Source organism: Staurois parvus, unplaced genomic scaffold, assembly GCF_062004578.1.
Source record: "Staurois parvus isolate SC_StPar_1 unplaced genomic scaffold, SC_StPar_1.0 ptg000209l, whole genome shotgun sequence".
NCBI lineage: Eukaryota > Metazoa > Chordata > Amphibia > Anura > Ranidae > Staurois > Staurois parvus.
The window spans coordinates 3,473,437-3,485,897 of record NW_028318005.1 but is presented as its reverse complement, the minus strand read 5'-3'; the positions used below and the strand labels follow the sequence as shown (position 1 = coordinate 3,485,897).

Sequence of the window (12,461 nt, the reverse complement as noted above, 5' to 3'; positions counted from 1 at the left end):
TGAGTTTAATTACTACCTTAATCATCCACAGAACCTAGTTAATAATATGTGTTCAGTTTTAAAGGGATGCGGTGACAACCCTACCCGAAAGCCGACCTGTGCTCTCCCCCCACACAAAAATACAGGAATCTGAGGCACAAGGGCTAAATTCTCATTGTGCCTAAGGGCTAGGCAGACAATTTTTGCCATTTTCAGCATTAAAGATGTCAGGTAGTTGTCTCCAGAAGTAGCCTTCCATTTCACTAAAGCTGTGCTAGGTTCTTGCATAAAAATACTCTTACTCTGCTTATTTTATTCATTCTATCCATGTATTTATTTCATCTACCAACTATAAAATGTTCTGAATATGTCTTTATTATAAAAAGAAATATATCTGACTAAAAATTGCTTGACACTGTATTGCCATCATTTGGTCAAAAGGTGTACTGTCACTGCTCTAAGTACGAAGTGTGGTTAGGTGGCAGTTCTGCTTGAAAAGATCTAGCCTCAGTATTGAGCACCACTAAGAAAAGAGAGCAATGTCTAAAGGAAATGGGGGGGGGGGGGACAAAGTAAAAAACTCCTTTCATTCACAAAAAAAACTGGCCATAAGAAGCTCATTAAGCATTGTGATGAACAAACGTGATTAATAATATGGTGCCAGCTCATACCGTTCTCTTTTACATCTGTATAATTAATATCAGTGGATAATGTATATAATAATTGCACACAATTCCAAAGAGAAAACATTGTCTGATCTTGGAAAACAAGTGTTTTACCTTTACATTTGCATCGTACCAATGATATTAATAAAAATGTAACCGCTGCATAATCATGGTTTGTTTGACTTTATAGTCCCACTTGCCAAAAATTGCAAACCTTCAAATTAGCAGATCAATGGGGCTGATTTACTAAAAGTAGAGCGTGAAAAATCTGGTGCAACTGTGCATGCTAGCCAATCAGCTTCTAATTTCAGTGTGTTCAATGAAGCGTTGACCAAAAAAAACTGGAAGCTGATTGGTTTCTATGCAGAGCTACACCAGATTTTGCACTCTCTACTTTTAGAAATCAACTCCAATGCAACATTCATATTACAAATTAATCACTTATATAGCAGAAAAAAAGTTAGTAGACTGTGGTCTATGTGCCAGTGTACTATTGTACCCCGTGATAAAAAGGGGGAAGTAGTATGCCAGTTGCACATTTGTCCACCTTTAATCATAGCCATAATAGGTTAAGCAGGCCACCTTACTATTCTGACAATGTCATGCAGAACCTAAGTTAACAGTCTAAATGATTTGAGACATGTGTAAGTTATAGTTTTCAAGGCTCTTTTCAGTGTTTCACATAAACTTTCTGTTTATCATTCCAATTCTTGTGCATGTGCATTGTTGCATATACTCATCTTTTCTTTACTCCCGACCAGCTCTGTTGTACTGTTGGGAGATGAAGAAGCCACCTTGAGTGGCCACCAAGAGTGGCTTGGGTTGTAGCTTACACAGGTCAACGAACTCTCCCTATGTGGCAGTTCTGGAGCTTGGTGATTGACCCAGCACTGTCCAATGTAGTGAATTACATGCTCCTCCATATTTTTGTCTGCTCCTGGCAGCTGACTGGAGTGGTGGGGTACAAAGGAAATTTAAGTATATGTTGTGGAGGAGGTTACATTAAAGCAAACTTGCTGCTTTGGTTCCTCCCATTGGCCACAATTGTATCATAGCCATCTGAGGGCTGAGGCCACTTTACTTACCTCTTATACACCTATAGCTGTTGGTTTGCTGCATTTGTATAGTCTGTTGTAGTCTTGTTGAGCATATTTACACCTGCACCCTCTTGAACAGTGGATTACTTCAACATCAGCATCGGCACTTGGAGCAGCGGTTCAGCAAGTTTTATGTGAGGTCACAGTGAGTAATAAAAAGTGTTGCTTTGCTGTGCATTGGTAAAATACATGTAGCTTGAATAATATAAACAAGTGTAGACTTGTGTGCTTCATTTATCTGAGTTCAGAAAATGATCACATAGCTTCCATATTGATATTGGTGCTTAAAGAAAAGGTGTCAGTAGAGGAATTTGTTGTCTAACAATGCTGACCACCTTCAGAAGATGCCACTTATCTGGCTGTCACTTTGCCAGGACTGGCTTCGTTTAATCGTTTAACTAGTGATCTGCATATTTCTACAGAGTCACATCAATTAAATAAAGCTTAAGTCAGCACCGGATAGTCCTTTTTTCAGGCACCATTTAGACTACACTTTCAACAACAGTTAAAGGTCGCAAAGTGCTTATTGACAGACTGGCCTAAACAGGGGCATAACCACGAATTAGGAGAGTCCATAGAAACATTTTGATCTGGCTTCTGGCTAACTTTTTCTGTAGCAGCTTGCAGTGTCAACTGTGACAACATGTGTCTTTGATCTTAACCTATCTGTAGCCCAGTCTGCATCTCTGTTGGGAAAACTCTGTGTTGGGGCTGCAGAGGGAACTGTTACAGGCATGGATGCAGACTCCTTTTGCAGTACATAAATCTGCCAGTGTTAAGCCGTTCTCTGTCCACTAGGGGGTGCACTGAGGATGTGAACTGCTAGAGACTCTGAGGAGTAGTGTGAAGGACTGTGGGAGATGTTGTCCCCAAAGGAACTTGTACTACAGTTCTGTTCTTATACTTCATCTCTCAGAGGCACTGTGCAAGAATGGAAGAGAGGTTGCAACTTTGCTGGGCTGGGGGAAGATATCTGGCAAAGAAAACTGAGGCTGTGAGGGGACCACTGCACCTGAGTGAAAGAGAGACACAGTAGCAGCGATGGGCACTGACAGGGGTCTACTTTTCCAGTGAGCAGAAGGAGATCCCCCTGCTGATACAAAGTGGGGAAAGGCAGGCTACTAGCCAACCCTGTATTACACCTTGATAAAATGGGGACAGATTTGTTTGTAAGGAATACAGTGGCAGTGCCTGTACCAATTCCTAAAGGAATATTACCATCAGCTCTCCACCATAATGGTTGGGCCCCAGCATATATCAGAAAATATAGGGAAGCATACCACCAATTGCTGAACTGTTATTGTGGCATACACTGTATCTACATCCCCCAGTTAGATTTTACAGGTTTGGGAGGGATTGTGTTTTATAACAGTTGTTGCAGCAGCATATTACTCCTATTGCTTCATTATTGTTACTACTGTATACTGTTTACATTTGCAGTGTAACTCTCTTACACTTTATTCATTACAGTATATTTCTTCTTTGTTTACACTTTTGGAATATACTTTTTTTGCTATTACGTAAAAAGTTGCTGGTGTCTATGCACCTCGAGCCACTGGGGTGTATATGAAACAGATATCTGGAGTAAATGTTCCCCACTCAGCCAGCTGTGTCAGTGTGTGTGGAGCTGTTTGCAGAGTCATGGACACAGGAAAAGGGAACCCAACACATCAAGTACCTGTACCCTCTTCAGGGGTAAGTGCTACATAAAGTATGTCTAAATAAAGGTCAGGCAACAAGAACTGTTAGCATAGTCAACGTGCTACACTACAAGGGATCGGTGTTGTGGAAAAAGTTTTAAATGTAGTAGCAATAACGATAGTAATAATAATAACAACAGCCTTAATGTTATCAGTGGTGCTATAAAGTTTTAGCTGAGGAGAAACTCTGGGATTTTTGGCTGTATTTGGCAAACTGGGTTAATCTACACTACTAGGACTCCTAAGCAAATGCTTCTTAGTGCACAAAAATCTATGATTAGGTTCTGAGGTTTGACTTCATCTCTTCTTACTAGAAATGTAGCAGTTTTGTTTTCCTTAGCAACGCCCCTACTGCCCCCCAACCTTCTATCCCAAGTACCAAAGTAGCCTGCGCTATTGTTACTTGACCCAAGCATTATTTTATGACAATTAATTCCTCAAAGTATCGAGAGGACTAGAAAGGTACCTAGAAAGTTATGAAGCTAGGCACCTAGCAATATCAAGAGGAGGGTAGTGTTGGTAGCCTCCATATTGTTTCATGACAGTTTACATTTAAAATCACGTAAAATATGGTGATACAGTAAATAACATCTCTCTCCCAGGAAAAAAATGGGAACACTGTCCTCACTGTCTTCTTTCCCTACCATTAGAAGTAATAATTGGTAATTATTAGTTTTTAGCACCTTGATTTAAAATTAAGGAACAATTGCAGGTGGCAAATGAAATGGCAATTCTATGCAGGGAATGTTTAGCTGTACCTAAATGTACACTCAATTTACCTTTATCTATATCCTCAGTAATCCAGTGAAGCCAGATTACAATGAGCTTCTTACATGTGGGATGGATGGGTCTAATACCTGAGTCTGGCACGTGCAACTTCCTCTCTCTGTTAGTTGTATCATAAATACATTTCAAACTAACAATGTAGATTTGACTCTAACTGATGCCTGTGATAAAGTAATTCCATTAAATTTAGTAGTGGAACTTTGATACATTGAGATTTATCTATGAAAAAGGCTGTGAGGAGCATACAATGGGTATGTTCAGGCTAACCTTTCCATTAAAAACAAGTAAGAAGAAGTTGTTTCTCAGAACACCAAAAAACAGGGTAGGGCACATCAGCTCACTATAGACAAGGCTGAATTTAAACTTCCTATCCTCCTAGACTAACTAGCTTGTGCCGTAACCCTCCTACCTCAGTTAACTGGCTAACCTTAGTATCACATACTAACAGGTTTAGATGTGTTAAAAACACAAGGAGCGCCAAGTCTAGCATTGAGGAGGATGAAAGCAACAGTTCGTCAACTCTCCTTCAGTACATCTAGACCTTACAACTAAAAGAGTAGTCATCCGTTTTTGCTAGTATTTTGGTTGTATGTATACTGACCCAAAGTGACGTACTCTAAGTAAAAAGTACAATTTTCCACTGTCAAAAATGCACAAGCAAAAATGAGAATCCAGATAGATTACTCTGTCAAGTAGGGCAGCAGTCTGAAAGCTTTAATTATGTACAAGAATGTGCTGCTGATGGTCAGAAACATGTTGCATTGATGGTTGTGTACTGCACCTAGTAGTCATACTGCATTGGGCCACAGCCTTCATTGGACATGTAGAAATCCAGCTTTGACTAAAGCAATGCCTACTGTTAGTAGAATCCAGAAAGGAGGCTCTGCTTCAAGACTTCACTCATACCCTCCAGCCCCAGTTATCATTTGCTGGCCAAAGGAAACGATCCCCATTCCATGTGATGCCACTCTGACAAATCAAGGGCCGTACTCTGATGATATCACAAACCTCTACAATGAAGCCTGTAAGAGTGAAAAGCATCAGGGAGGAGTGGTCCTTGGGTGGGGACCTCCAACGTGATTTGACTGAATAACATTTTTTTTACAAGAACCAATGCCATCAGAATGTGGCCCAAGACATAGTCATTCCCAGATAAAAAAAAAGTGAAGCCATGAGCATGTAGGCTATGGTCTCTGTATTTCAAGGCTTAATTTTTAATTTTAAATGAAAGCAACCATGAAGAAAACTAATGCTTCATTCATAAACCAAAAGAAACTCATTTATTGTGTTCCACCCAAGTCTACATAAAATGAAAAGATATCTTACAAACACTGTTGTATTTGCAGTCATTGGAAAAAACTGGTTAATATAGAATAGTTATAATCACAAAAGCTAATTTGCAAAAAATATGTTTGTAATTGTAAGCCATTTAAGTATTGTAAACATGACATGTTCTTTTTAAAGTGGTAGAATCTCTAATGTCAACCTTTACCCATTAAGACAGGTTTAGGATGCCAACCAATTTATAGACATCTCAAAACAATCTAATTTCTGGCTACTTAAAGTCTAAACAACCACTAGCCAATATGTGTCAGCAGGCAATAACTACACAGCATATTCAGGCAAATACATTGAGCTTTATGGGAAGCATTACAATTGTACCGGAGTCAGAATGTTGTTACATCTTTCGTCTGAGTTTTACACAATTCACAGCCAGACATATTTTGAAAATGTATAACAGTGCGTTTTCTGGCACTGCAACCTCTTGTCATATGATTTTACTTACCTCCATAGCTGCAGGTTTAGAGCCTTTAAAACACAACAGATTCCTGCAGCCAGAAATCTTTAGTGGGGCTCCAGGACAGGAAAGTGTTTGGATAATGCTAGAGTCCAGTTTTTCTATTTGTCATACATCTTTCACATCATGCTGTCAGTCACAAAGATCAATTACAATTACTGCAGAGAATTCATCAATAAGTAGGTGCATGCTGTGGCAGAAGGAGATAACATATTGCAGTAATAAGAAAGCCATGTATTACAGTGCAATTCAATGATCCTATTGTCCCTAAACCTCTCTGATAGATGTCACATTCACATAACAGACTCTGGCTGCACAGATAACAAACCAGGCATGACTTGAGTTACCCTTGCAAAATGTGTCGATAATCAGCTTTTGATAATTGGTGCATTTGTTTTTGGTATGAGAAGTAGAGATTGGTTTTCAGCACATGAAGCTCTAGTGCCAATAACTTAGAGTCATTTTATTGATTATATGTATTTGGCTTTGGTGAATATCACAAGTAGGTGATTTTGGTGTGTCCAAAGGCCTAAAACTAAGCTTAACCCCTATAATGCCAATTTTTTTTTTTTTTTACAAATTTAAGTTTATTGACACATGGCAGCAACCATAACAGTTAATAGAAATGTATCCAGATACAAAGGTTACAATCAGTGTATCATCAGGATATTCAGGGCAAAAGACAAGATAAAACATCCAACCGGAGCCCATCCGGGCCAATATACCAATCCAGCGATCACGTCTTACTAAAAGGAGAGACATTGAAGCCCGATAAGTAAGTATATCATCAGAGAGGGACCACAAGCGTGACCCAAATCACCAGAACCTTGTTTCTGCAATGCATGGAACTATAAGTCCCTGGGTGGGGGGGGACTGGTATTGCCTCACATTTGTAATGCCGAATTTGAAATCTCAAACTGACCCCGGAACCGAACCCTAGCCCTGAGTTCAATTTAAGCTGTGACACCATACCCAAATTTTATCATAACCCTCAACATTATCCTCTAACTCAAGCCCCTAGTACCTTCCTTCCTGAGCTTCAATAGAACAAGTTTTTTTTGCTGCTGTCTACTGCTTAATCCTACAGCTACACCTACATCACTGCACAATACTCATCCAGCATCATCTTGTTGTGGCAACCTAATCACATAACTTAGCCACTTGTAACGCCCACTTACAGCCTCAAGATTATTGTTACATCACCCATCTAGCCTGGTTAATGATGGAGTGGGGGTGTAAACAAAAGCAGCCAGGAAATGCCAAGTGATTCTTCCTGTCACACAGCTTGAAATTCTATTACTGACATTGATGTGGAGATAACTTGGAAGCATTGGTAGCAGAACAAAAGACAAAGAAAGTGAGGAGTAAATGAAGGATGGAAGTTCCTTTTCCTACTGAAAGGCTAGCTAAGTAAAACAATAGAAGCTGGAGTTCCACTTTAACCCTCATCTTAAGCCTATTACCTCAATACTTAGCCCTTAAACTTGCATTTCTGTCTTCAGTCTTGTAATGAGAGTAAGCACCACCAGGCTAACCTCCAAGCAGACTACTCTTCAGTTGAAGAATATGGGCTGGTCAACAACTTACTCCAGCCTATAACTATGTCTTGGATGGTTTTCTTCAAAAAAATTTTTTTACTTACAGATGGTCAATATACAAGGCTTGAAGCTCTGAAAAGGCAGAAATATCTCCAAATTCCTATGTATGTTTTCAGTTGATGGCATTAGCCAAGCCAGTGTTGGGAAAGCATAATCTTTATAGGCAATAGTTGTCAATTCTAAAATAACCTTTAGTCAGTTAGATCATTAGTATTAATTCATTTAAATCAGATTTTCATTCATGGATTTACTCGCCTATTTGTCTATACCTATCAAATTCCTTCTATTCTATTTTGTTAAGTTCAATTCAATGACATTCAAAGGAACATCTGACATAAAAGATGTTCCTGATCTAGTTGTTTGAGAGTGGCCAAAGGTCAACTTCTGTGGATGATATAAGTAGCTCAGTTAATACCTGAGACAACTGTGCCGTGTAAGAGTTAATTCACAAATGATAATTAGCTATTCAAGCACTGGAAGTGCTCAATATAGCACAGAGAAATTTCCTAATATGCTACAAAATCTCTGTGATTTTCCATTGACAGAGAAAGGGAACAAACCCTTTACTGTGCATTGACCATGCCTGCATCACCCAGATTAGGGGGATGGATTGTAGTAGTTCCCTGGTAGGTGTAGCAATTGAGTGAGCTTAGGGAAACTCATGTTATTCATTGTTATCAGTGATAGATCAACCATATAAAGGGGACAGGACTGCTCATTTTTAAAGAATCAAATCCATGATCAAGATTCTATTCCCCTTTGTCAAGCATATCGATTGTTCAGGGCACACAGGGGGAGCTCCCTACTGCAGACAAAAGAAAGACATATACTAATTTCCAATGATCAAACAGGAAACACTAGTAATTGTACTACAACTTCCTAGCCACTAAACCATCTCTGAGCGCATTGCAACTTCCGGTCAGTTCCAACGATGATTGTTAGTGCTTCTTCTGGATCGAGATTGTTGTGTGGTTGAGCTGAAAACACCTGGATTATGCATGAGTTTCTCTGTGTATAGCAAACCTAATTCTATGTACAACCATAGAATTATAAAAAAAGGATTGCAGATTTTTTATAAAAATATAGGATTAGATGAGATATTTTCCAGGAGAATAGCAGTTGTTGAATGGCTATACTCACACACCAATTTTCATCACTCTAGGCATATTAAGCAAATAATACATTCTGGGTTCTGGGATTCATAAATTGCCAGTAGACCATAGATTACGCAAATCTACATACATATTCAGTGGAAACGAGTCAATAAATATACCACAGCAATTCACCTGGAAAGGATCTTTGCCCATTCCAATTCAACCCATTAAATGTGCAAACTGTGGCCCTGTTTATTCATATGATTTCATAGAGCTCATACATTGTATGAAATGCCAAAAATAACAACACAATCTAAAAGCTATAGAGAACCCTAAGACATTCTATACACTGAGACACCTTTGTATTGGAAGAAGGCATAATGGATGTGTTTCTCATAGCTACAAGTCAACTGCACCCTTTAATTTTTTACCATTCACCTGAAAAATGACAGTGCTAGAATGAGCTTGGTTGTTGTGTGAAATACTTTTTTTTTCTATTTTTAGGTATTTTTTTCCTACACTGATTTTTTCTACTGCACAAAGGGGTAAGAAACAGTTCTATGTACAGCTGCAAGTTCTTTCAATAGCTGCTTTAGAAATGGGAATAATCAACAGTTTTAAATGATACATGTAAAAAATTAAGGCATGCAATATTTTGCAGCAGGTGCAAATATATAGAAATGTGTTAAAGAAAATTGCAGACATTTGTATAATAAATATAATAAATGATCAAATGGAAGGTTTGGGTAGTTTTATTTATTTATTTAGGTTTTGTAAAAAATTGGATTTGATTATGTTTTGCAGAGCAAGAAGAGGAACACAGACTTTCATTCTTTTAATCTGGTGCTATTTAGAATGCAAATAAAAAATGAGTCTCTAAGGGCTTTATTTTCTTTTGCATATATCATTTTCATTGCTGTACATTTTTGCAAAGAGTGGAATTCAATCATTGCAACCAACAGATGCCTACAGTATACTGTAGGTATGAAACATATAGAGTAACAAATGAAGGGATATAAAGACAATATGGTGGACAAATCTTTGAAGCTACAGGTGTACTATGATCCAAGGTAATAGCTTCAATGATGATAACGTATATCCTTCCAATTTAGACATAAATATAACACACAACCTTCCAAAAAAGTCAAATAACACCATCCAAAGTGTCTGACGCTGAATATCTAATTGGCAGACATTTTCAAAATCCAATGGAAAAATCTTAATATCAATGAGTTCAAGACATTGGTTCACCAAACCTAGGAGATAGGTCAACAGAAAAGCTTAGTATTCAAAATAAAGTTTCCAATTTCAGTACTAAATTTTGATTTGCTTCAATGTCATCCCAAAACAAAGAAGACCACCATTCCATGTCCTTGACGATGAGAAGCAAAGCATTGATGACCTTGGGCTTTTTGTAAAAAGGGATACATGTCAGAAGCAATAACTGACCCAGTTTCTTTTAAAGCAAGCATAGACTGATGGTCCATGAAGTTAAAGTAGAGAAATATGCATACCTTAACCGCGATATAATAATAACAGCAAGGCAACCTTGCTTCTGCAAGCTGTCATATACATTTGCATACATTAATTGAAGCTGATCATTTGCTAAAATTCAAATGTTAATCCCCTACAATAACATCCTTTTCTAAATGTGGCTGTCGTTAAATGAATTTAGCGATGATTAAAAGGCTCTGCGTGATTTCTCAATGCTTTAGTGAAATAAATGCATGGGGTATTGAAGATACATGCCAATACCTTCAGTACTACGCACACAGCTCAGCCAAACCAGTCTCTGTTCCACTATATTAAAATGAGCAAGACAAACAGCGCAATCACAACAGACAGAGAACAACTAGCACAGACCTAATCACTTACATCCATAACTTGGTGATGTTAATGCCTGCACTTGCAACCCTTGTAAAATATTAAAGACTTAGATATTGTCTCTTCATTGGACTCTACTTTCGTCTAATAATACTGACCATAGAGAAAAGAATAGAATGGCATATAGACTTTGTACCGCATGCGAGAATTTTGTTATTTTTTGCTTACGATTCAGCACAAACTGAGTTTATTTTGCCTAAAATATTTAATGTCACCTTAACATGTATGCATTCTCTGTTGCTATGTTATTATGGACATCAAACTGTGTTCTTCTATACTGAATTACAAAACCCCTAAAAATTAAAAGGAAACATACATACATAATTAATCAGAATAAATATAGATATTATTTGGTTGTGTTGACTGCAATTGCTGTCAGGTTATTTTAAATATGGTTGTAATTAAATAAAAAAAAATGAATATAGACATTAATTGTTTTTTTTTTTAAATTAAATAGAGTGCATTATTTTGTAGTTAGATAAAAAAAATTGTATGTAATAGCTAAGCAGTGAAGTTAGTTTGCGTTCCTATACATCTATGTAAAGGTTAACGTTTTAACATTCTAATTTGTCCAGAAATCCTGCGCCTGTTAACTTTGAAACATTAGACTATCACAGCTCATCCTGCCAGGCTAGAATCCCTACTGACTGTCTCAGCCAGGATTTGAACACCTGCGAAGGGAGAAGAGCGCACCTATAACGTCTGCACACTTTCAATCTCATACACTTTCAATTTTCCAAGCTATCTACACTGAATTAAATCCTCACATGCAATGCCCAGCTGGGAGAAATAAATGAGATTGTCATGCAAGCCGAAAGCATGTAAATGTTTTTGAGAATGTCTTCAATATTCATACCTGTCTTATCTCATAAATCCTGCTACAGTCACTATATATGTAAATACGTTTTCCTAGCATAAAGCTGGCTGAAACATATTTAATAGAAACACACTGTATAGAAATCATATTTTTTTCTTTCAATGCAAACTTTTATTCTCATTGGATGTAAAAGAACTCCTACCTGATATGGATGTGTCTGTCCAGCCAAGGCTCATTTTTTGATCATTTCAGCTGCTCGGAGTAGATATTCAGCTGTTCACAGCACCACATCAGCACAGCACAGCCCCAATTCAGCACAGTCTCAACCTCCACATCAACATTTAGACACACCTCTCCCTCTATGTCATCTGCTACTCTCTGCTTCTCCAGAGTAAATGAACAGGACCTGAGCTGAATAATGGATACACTCACTTTCATCGTCATACATGAAAATTCACACACATAATATTTCATTTTCTTTTTTGTCCTCAGAAAGACTTCGAGTGGTTTTGCAAATGAAAAGAAAAAATCATCAACCTTTCTGCACGTGGGCTGTTTTTGTGTTTTTATTTTTATTTTTTTTATCTGACTGCTAGTGTGCTTTGCTTTCAAAGCAGGTATTGTATTTAAAATGTAATGTTATCAAATAATATAACAATGATTATGCAATATTTTTCATTCATCCTGTTTTAAAAATGATCATTGTGATAAATGGCTTTTTTCAAACTGTTTTATATATATATATATATATATATATATATATATATATATATACTGTCACTAACAACAGGGCATTGACTGAAAAATTCCAATTGCATTCCTTAACTGAAATGTAATGCTGCTCAAAGGTTACCTCTGGCAGTCTAGTAGTTGTATAAATAGGTCAAAATTATTTGGATTTGTTGCATGCAACAAAACTGTTTTTCATTAGGAAGGCACTTTCATTTTTTTAAATTACATTTTACACTTTAATTTATTTTTAGAGTTTTAAGTCTATCTATCTATGTATCATCATGTATATTCCTTTAAATTATCTACATGTG

At 37.4% G+C, this 12,461-nt stretch overlaps 1 protein-coding gene across 1 annotated transcript in view; it reads right to left on the bottom strand.

Moving 5' to 3' along the window:
- The window catches only part of SLC6A1 (solute carrier family 6 member 1), a 268,154-nt gene extending 256,356 nt beyond the window's left edge, over positions 1–11,798 (bottom strand). The window contains exon 1 of the mRNA XM_089678691.1: positions 11,621–11,798. The gene's annotated coding sequence lies outside the window, so the exon portion shown is untranslated. The remainder of the gene's footprint in view (positions 1–11,620) is intronic.
- Between the last annotated feature and the right edge of the window lie 663 nt (positions 11,799–12,461).